This window comes from Malus domestica, chromosome 07 (genome assembly GCF_042453785.1).
Source record: "Malus domestica chromosome 07, GDT2T_hap1".
Classification (NCBI taxonomy): domain Eukaryota; kingdom Viridiplantae; phylum Streptophyta; class Magnoliopsida; order Rosales; family Rosaceae; genus Malus; species Malus domestica.
This window is the reverse complement of record NC_091667.1, coordinates 1,349,166-1,355,113: the sequence shown is the minus strand read 5'-3', so window position 1 is coordinate 1,355,113 and position 5,948 is coordinate 1,349,166. Positions and strand designations below refer to the sequence as shown.

At 39.2% G+C, this 5,948-nt stretch overlaps 1 pseudogene; it reads left to right on the top strand.

Moving 5' to 3' along the window:
* Window positions 1-2,241: 2,241 nt before the first annotated feature.
* LOC103433811 (cysteine-rich receptor-like protein kinase 25) lies at window positions 2,242-5,702 on the top strand (annotated as a pseudogene).
* The last annotated feature ends 246 nt before the right edge of the window (window positions 5,703-5,948 follow it).

Genomic DNA, 5,948 nt, shown 5'->3' with positions numbered 1-5,948 from the left:
GCATCCGAAATGCCATGGTGGACTCAAAGAGGTTAAGGTGTTCAATTGGGTCTTCCCTTGCAGTATAGAGTTGTAAACCAAGCTTTTGTTTTGTCTTCGCTTGAAGGGGGTGTCGAGGATCCTCCTTGTGAGAGGGCCAGGCCTGGGTTGGTTCCAGTCAGGTATCTCGGCCTGACGTTCGGCCTTCAATTTGTTTACTTCCTCAAGGAGCTGTAGGACAAGAGGGTCATGAATGGAGTCATGTACCACTGGAGCTTTCTTTCGTAAATCTCCATCTCCTCTTGGAAGTAGGAAGGTTTGATCAAGAGCATGTGATTTTTCCCTGGACTCGCCGTACTGACTTTCAAGGTATGTCTGTCGAAACATCTCTGAGTCCCCTATACCTTCGTGTTTCTCTAGGACTTGTTACCCCTTCCCCAAATTGGTAGCTGGCCTGGGACGTGGAAGGGGACCGAGTCTTTCAGAAACCCTTGAGGCATTGATCTTTGAGCTTATGTGGAGGGGATTCTCTCGACGTTGCTTTAGGAAATCTCAGCAGTCACAATAAACGTCTTTCGATCCTTCCAACCTTTCTGCAATGAGGTGTCTTCCTCCACTTCTGCTGCTTCGGGTCGAAGCAGCTGGGTTGAGAGAAGTCTCATGTTGATCAATGTTTTGATGATTAGCTCGCTCCTCATCAGGGATACCCATGTCGAAGGAAGGTGACCCTCCTTGTTGGGAGGCATCCAGATGATGGTTGATGTCCACAGGGGTAACAAGTTCGCGTGTTTGAGTACGCCTAGTTTCGTGGAGCATCTCAAAGAGCTTCTCATACTGCTCTTGGAGGACCTCATTCTTCATTGCTATCTTGTTGTTTTGAGATTCTAGCTCATCGACTTTAGCTTGAAGAGAAAACCTCTTTCCTTCATTCTTTCGTTGCTTCGCACTAGGTGCAAGAGGGGTGTCATTCTGTGTGTTGTGGCTTCCTTCACTCCCCATGTCGGAGAGGGGTGCCTGGTCAAAAGAGAGTGTACGAATGGTGGAAACCAATTTGACAAAGATGAAAAGAGTGGGAATAAGTGTCGTTCCCACATACGGCGCCAAATGTTGATGCACAAAATCAGTGAGGACTTTGGTACAACAGAAAGTGTTAAGTTTGTGATCTTCGCTAGATTGCTCTGGTCACTAGTGTGGGTAAGTATGTAAATGGATAGAGATAGGGAAGCAAACACAAGATGTACGTGGTTCACCCAGATTGGCTACGTCCACGGAGTAGAGGGGTTCTCATTAATTGTGAAGGGTTTACACAAGTACATAGGTTCAAGCTCTCCTTTAGTGAGTACTAGTGAATGATTTAGTACAAATGACATTAGGAAATATTGTGAGAGAATGATCTCTATTTATAGAAGAGAGTTTCTAGTTTCATTTTGACATTGACACGTGTCGTGTTGTGATTGGCTTCTGATGTTAACACGTGTCACACTATGATTGGCTTCTGATGTCGACACGTGTCGCGTTGTGATTGGCCTCCTGGTTGGAGGGAAACTCTTCTGGGTCCTTGACGGTATAACGTTGACCGGTGCTCAGTAGTTTCGGGATTGGTCAAGTATGGTACAAACACCATTGATATCCCAACCTTGAAAATGAATGAATTCTCTGGAGTCCTAAATAGTTTGATCACTATTATTTGGTTGATAGAATACCACTTTAGTTCATTTCTATAGTACAAGAAATGCAACAGTCTACATATAGAAATTTACATAACTATTGGCCAATAGATTATACTGAGCAAGATACTACCACAGAGCTTTTAGTTGAATATTCGTTCTAAGTGTCATTCCTTGTCCGGTTCTTTAAATTACAGAGACTGCTTGTAGTCACTAATTGCAGTCACCAACATTACTAACAATATGCTAACTATAAGATGTTTGTTTTGTTGTCAATGTACTAAACTGCTCCCTGTCCAATGTGTTTCACATATGTATATACCTCAAATAAGACCATTTCAGGGATAGATCCACAACGTTTATCCCTCAAATAAAACAATGTCACGTATATATTTGTGTGTGTGGGTACATAACAATGTCATGGCCCTGCTTTATTTCTTATTAACTAAACCTTTTATCTTATTAAGTTAGCCATGGCCCTTATAGACAATCCAGGCTCCTGCTGTTTGATTGTTCTGTGAATTGCTGTCATTTGTTCTTGTTTTAATATATATATATATATATATATATACACACAAATTAGTAATTGGTATCGATGGCAGAGAAGGGGGCATCTTCGTCAAGTCCTTCAGCTACATGGAATGCCCACAATATATCTATATTTTGTGATGTTTGCATCAAGGAGGTTCAGGCCGGATATTGTCTGGGCACTCACTTTAACAAAGAAGGATATGCAAATATTAGAGCTAATTTCAAGGCAAAGACAGTGTCACGTCCCGATCCCGACATACGCCCAGGATCGACACGTGACGTCACCAAAACTCATATCTCAAACTTATTCCGCCTCCGGAATATGGCAAATTACAACTCCAGAATTGAATTTCGTAGTGATTTTTCGTATACTTTATGGCTGCATCTAACCTCCTCGTTAGACTATCAAGTCATTCGTAGTTCGTCATTTCATTACACTCAAACATCCATCACATAAATCGCTATGTCTTAACAATATATCACAATGCATACCATGCAATATGTCAAAGAACCAATGACGAAGCACAATATTCTTCTCAAGCCACATTGATAAACTAAAATAATCATAATAATAACATCCATATCCAAAGTCATTCTACAATCCCGTCAATTAATCAATTCATGAATAAAAAATGCATGATTTAGCATTTATTTACGTTAATCAATCAACGCGATAACTTATCATTTCACGAATTTAACTAAGGAACTCTATATAATTCCCTATTTGGATTATGAGTAATAAACATGGTAATTCTAATTTATATTCACAACGTCTATTAGGGGTAATTCCCATTCACTCGAATCTAGGGTTCTAGACTAACATTATGCAAATGAGCAAGAGCAAGGATTCCGGACCACTCAACGGAATCCAAAATATCAAGAGGTTTCTCGTAATCTACCCTGACCTGTCACACGTATAATCAGTGCCTACATCATGGAAATGATGCACAGGCCAACCAGAACTCGGATAAACTGCGAAGCTCGGGTGAGTGACAATAATACAAGTATGTGATATTCAATAAAAAAAAAGACCATCGATCACAGTATATAAACCGGAGACTGGTTTATCACATGTTACGCTATGGAAACGTGTCTTTCTTCCGAAAAATGGATGAAAGCCCTTCTGCTTATTTCTCGAACCAGTTCAATGCTACAGCCAAATCGGTTTAACCAACTGGTGGCTGAAACTGTCGCTGGCCTAGTGCCAGTAGCTGCAAATGCACAGACCGGTGCTAAAAAGTTGGCAATGAAACAAGAAAACTTTGATGGGCTTGGGCTTGAGCAGCTGTTCAGCCTTGTGCAGTGCACGCCTGACCTATCGAGCACCGATTGTGATCAGTGTCTTCGCGGAGCTATCAAACTTTTACCGAAATGCTGTGACGGGAGGAAAGGGGGAAGAGTTCTGTTTCCTAGTTGTAATATTAGATATGAATCGTATCTATTTTTTAACCTTGACACTTCCATACCTCCGCCAACACCACCACCTCTTCCTCCTCCACCTCAGCTTCCAGGCTCAGTTCCAAGGTCTCAAGGTAAATATAATTTATACGAGGCAGTTAAGTGTTTAGAATTTTTACACATAAATTTGTGTACTAAAAAGAATATTATTTTGTTTAGGAAATGATGAACAAATCTCATCATGGATCATAGTGGCGATTGTTGTTTCAATTGCCATTTTGCTTTCCTTGGTAGGCTGCCTTTCTTTAGAAGAAGAGCGATGAAAAAGTACAATGCGATACAAGAACAAAATGGTAAATCTAAAAGTTTATTTATTCTTTTCCCGATCCAGTGAAATTATATAATTTCATCTCTTAAACGATTTGATTCTGGATCATTCTCTTTATTTTACTAAATCAAGATTAATAAATTTCTGATCTTGATTGTGTACGCAGTGGGGAAGGAAATAAATGCTGTCGAGTCATTGCAGTTTAGTTTTGGTACAATTGAAGCAGCCACAAACAAATTCTCTGATCATAACAAGCTAGGGAAGAGTGGCTTTGGTGAGGTCTACAAGGTTGTGATTTTCACATAGCAAATTTTATGACTTTAATATGCCAGAGTTCCAGAGCCGAGCGTAGCTAAGTTGGCTAGAGCAATGTGATAAGTTGATGTCATGAAATCACAATTTGATGCTTGTAATGACTGGTTAAAATGTTTTCAGGGCACACTTCTTGATGGGCAACAAGTAGCCGTGAAGAGGTTGTCTTGGGGATCCGGGCAAGGCAGTGAGGAGTTTAAGAATGAGGTTGTTTTGGTAGCTAAGCTTCAACACAGAAACTTAGTGAGGATACTAGGATTTTGCTCCGAAGGTGAAGAAAAGATGCTTATTTACGAATTTGGGCAGAACAAAAGCCTTGACCACTTTCTATGTGGTATGTACCCTTCTAATCAGATTTAGGTATCATGTGTGATATCGTATGCTATTTTATTACACTTGGATTTGTAACAAACCAAGGAAAATCTTTGTTTTCAAATGTCTACATAGACTCCGGGAATCAAGTGAATTTGGACTGGCCAAGCAGATACAAGATTATCAACGAGATTGCTCGAGGGATTCTCCATCTCCATCATGATTCACGGCTTAAAATCATACATCATGATCTTAAAGCGAGTAATGTATTGTTAGATGGGGAAATGAACCCAAAAATTGCTGATTTTGGTATGGCAAGAATATTTAGAGTTGATCAAACTCAAGGAAACACACGAAGGATTGTGGGAACATAGTAAGCAGTACAAAACTTCGTTCATGGTCACATAATCTATTTGAAAAGTTGATTGATTTAATTCTCAACCTAAAATGTAATTACTGAAAAGAAAAGATACCAATTAACAACTCAAAAATTCATCTCCTCATACCTTATTCAAACTAACATTTACTAATGTTGCTGGTTTATAGTGGTTATATGGCTCCCGAATATGCGATGCATGGACAGTTCTCTGTGAAGTCTGATGTGTACAGTCTCGGTGTCTTGATCTTAGAGATTGTCACTGGCAAGAAGAACACTAATTTCTATAACTCAGACAATGGCGAAGACCTCTTGAGCCATGTGAGTATAAGTTGAAGATTGTGATGTGCATTTCTTAGTTAATTCTATTTAAAGTGTTGAAAACATTTTTGTTGCAACGTTTGAACGAGTCTTTAATTTTTTTTTGCAGGTTTGGAGACATTGGAGGGACGGGACGCAGTTAGAATTGCTGGACGTAAATCTAAGAGATTCATATTCAAGAAGTGAAGTAATTAGATGTATCCATATTGAGTTACTCTGTGTTCAGGAAGATCCAGATAAAAGACCGAAAATGCAAAAGATACTTCTCATGCTAAGCAGCTACTCTTTGAGTATGCCATCACCTGAAAGGCCAGCATTTTTCCTGCACAGTAGGACAGATCCGAACATGCCATCAATGAATTGTAGCTCGTTTGATCAACCTGCTAGCAACTCATTGTCATTATCTGTTAATGAAACATTTGTTGGAGCAATATTAGAAAATATGAAAAATAACAATATAATTCCAATGATAATGTAAGATCTCGCATTTTAAAAATATATGTTTCTTATTATTAAAAAACAAAAATTAAATATATATATATATATTTATTTATTTATTAGGTATGTTTTTTCATACTGAAGTTTCAGTACGTTGTTGACTCACCATATTGGTTTACCATGAAGTGGGATGATTGCAGCCATGCACGTATCAACTCTCCTTGCACCGCCACCAGGCAAGACATGCATGTTAGAATCAATTAGCCAAGATCAAGATTTAAGCCAT